The sequence below is a fragment of the Lactuca virosa genome, chromosome 1 (assembly GCF_052849685.1).
Source record: "Lactuca virosa cultivar CGN04683 chromosome 1, Lactuca_virosa_CGN04683_v6, whole genome shotgun sequence".
NCBI lineage: Eukaryota > Viridiplantae > Streptophyta > Magnoliopsida > Asterales > Asteraceae > Lactuca > Lactuca virosa.
Genome location: NC_136426.1, coordinates 147,961,597 through 147,964,680, shown reverse-complemented (window position 1 = coordinate 147,964,680; position 3,084 = coordinate 147,961,597). Strand labels below are relative to the sequence as shown.

The 3,084-nt window shown below is 36.1% G+C and overlaps 1 pseudogene; it reads right to left on the bottom strand.

Annotated features, from left to right (window-relative positions):
- Positions 1-1,299: 1,299 nt before the first annotated feature.
- On the bottom strand, positions 1,300-2,217 carry LOC145121835 (putative E3 ubiquitin-protein ligase RHC2A pseudogene; annotated as a pseudogene).
- Between the last annotated feature and the right edge of the window lie 867 nt (positions 2,218-3,084).

The window sequence follows — 3,084 nt, the reverse complement described above, 5'->3', positions numbered from 1 at the left end:
TTTTGATGGAATTGGTCACTTGGTGGATGTAGGCATTGAGTATAGAGCTGAGATTCGGAGTCGAGCCTTATTAGTTCTGTTCAACTGTGAGTGAGCTTTCCTCATTGTACTTTCGGGTCGAAGGCACCAAGGTCGTCCCATTGGTTTGATAACCTGATATTGTTGATATGTTGAGTATGGAATAGATATGCATGCTAGTTTGGTAGATCTATAAGACTACTTGTGATATTGTCTGTTTATCTATATATGATATTGTTTGTTATATGTCGACATATTGTGTGGTTTGGGTTGAGGTTGTACTGCTCCGTGTTGTAGCCAACAAACCCTAGAGCAAGCTAGATATGAGTTGAGGGTCGAGGAGGGCATGCCAGACTCATACCGAGGACTCATAAGCATTCCAGATACGAGCTGAGGGTCGGGAAGGGCATGCCAGAATCGTACTGAGGGCTTAGTGGTATTCAGTCCGAGAACTGATCAGGCTGGGGAGCAAGCCATACATAAGCTGTGGGTCCAAGGGGCAAGCCAGACTTATGTTGTGGGCTCTCAGATAATCCAGTCTGTTAGCTGTGGACCCATTGCATGCTGTTATTATAATTGTGCTATTTTTTTGTGTTTGGTATTTTAGGGGAACCTGCTAACCTTTAAGCTTACAGTTTTGGATTGTTTTTCAGGTACCTCAGAGGATCGCGGGAAGGCGAAGTCGTGATCGTGCACATCCTCATGTTTTTTTCATGATTTTGGGATTACTCTAATATTGAACATGTTCTGAAAACTATTTGTAAACAATGATGATTTTTGGGTTGTTTTAAAAGTTAAAAATTTTCATGAATTTTATGGATGTTACAATTTTATTTTTGCTTTTAGTAGTTTTTATGTATTAGTTATAATTTTAGTTATTGTAGTTTATAATTTGAATATGTTATAATTTTTAAGTAGTTTTAATTTACAAAATACTTAGAACTACATTTTTGATCCATATTTTAATTGAAGTTTTTATCCATATAATACTTAAATACTGAATTTTCAGAAAGAGGCTTAAATAAATACTGAATTTTCATTAGGTACAATTTTGGTTTTCATTAAGTACAATTTTGGTCACTATAAAAAAATGTAGTCACTCTGGTTTATAATTAAGGAAATGGAAAATGATACATTAGTAAAACAATATTTTTTGAAAGTTTCGAATCAGTCCCTTAACTTTTTTTTTTCGTGCTTTACGAGGGAATAAAGTTGTTTTTTCGGGTCTAATTGGTCCTTTTGGAATAAGCAAAGGGGTAATCCGATGACTTCTTTGCCACCTCATCTATTTTGCCTACTTCCCATTCTACCAAAAGCTGAAATGGATAAACTGTGACTTCTGTTCATGGATGAACCCTTTGAATTTGAAGAGGACCTTGATCCCCCGAAGAATGATAAAATATTGCGAAAAGCTCTACCGAATCCACCTTCTCCTCTAGTCTCGTTCCTTCTCGATTCCCATATGATCCTCCTCGGTGTACCTTGAACTGCTATTGAACTCGCCATCCATTTTCGTTTAGACAACTTGAAGCTCTCTCTTTCCACAACCAGTTCTTCTACCGTTGACGAACCTTCCAACGACAAATCCACCGCCAGGTAATCTCCATATTGTTAATCTAATTGTCGTTGATTCTTATTCTGTTTGGTTTGAGCCTTATAGATTGAGTGAATTAGTTAAATTTGTTGGGAGTTCATGGTTGAAAACTAGATAGAATTTGCGGAGAGTTAGCTATGGGAGAATGCAATCGGGATAGTAGATATGGTTACATGGCATCTCACGAGATTTAGCTCCGAGAACGAACGCTTCTTTGTAGACATCACAGTGTAATTCGTTGGTAACTTGTGAATCCGAAATTATGAACGTAGACATCAATTTAACAACCACTTTCGACGTCAGTGGATGTTCTGCCCTACCTAATCTATTTATCTTGATCTAGGATAATTTATCGAGCAACTGGTCAACCCTGACCTCATCAAAAACTCTGACATTGTCGGCGATAAAGGTTGTAAACCAGAACCTTCTCCATCATCATAATACAACTCAAAACCTGTCTTTCCATTATCTAAATTCTAAATCCCGCGTCTATCGGTACAATGAAGAAAAATAATCGGATTAAACGACAAAATGTCCCCGGTGTTTGGATGGCCTTCATGCCAGAACCTTAGATCTAACCGATCATTACTTCCAAGCATGTACATCGTCGCTTGAGGAAAACACCGTCAAAATTCCGGAGGTGAGCTCCTAGACATGTTTGTAAACACAAAACTTAATCAAAATTTATATGTGAAATACCCTTATTACCCTCTTAATAAACCTTAGGTCCAAGTGGACAACCACGTGTTATCCACATCATGCTAATTGGACAGCCACATATTCTCCAACTGATTGTGTGTCATGGACAAACATGTTATTTCAAGTTAGAGGGATTAAATAAACATGTCGATGTCTACTGTATTCCTCCATGAAATACACAAATATAGGGACTGATTCGATAAATTCAAAAAATATTGTTGGACTAATGTATAATTTCCCCTTTATGAAATAAGTGAACTATACTTTTTGGTCCTATAGTCTTTATGGATTAATTAGTTTTGGTCCATATAATTTTTAATTTAACAAATGAATAAATTATATGTTAGGTCTAACTAGTTTTCAATGCTAAATTATAATTTTGGTCGTTATGGTTTATCACACATTTTTTTTGAATGACAAATATTCTATTTCTAAACTACTCATTAATCTCCACCTATGTCCCTAACGACACTTGAACCCTCTACCTCAAGGAGGGAGGGCAACACCGGATACCGCTAGGTCCAAACTTTGAAATTTATACATTGATAGTTATTGTGGTTGACAAAAATTACGTGCTTTGGTCCCCAAGGTTGGCATTTTAGTATTTATTATAAAATTTAGAAAAAATTGTATATATGGTCCCCGTGGTTTACATTTTTAGGAAACTAGTCCTAACATTGAAAATTTTGGATTGGTGGTCATTTTCAACATGTTTTGTTATGGAATTGGTCCCTCCTAAAATTAAAATGACTATTATACCTTTAATATATTTA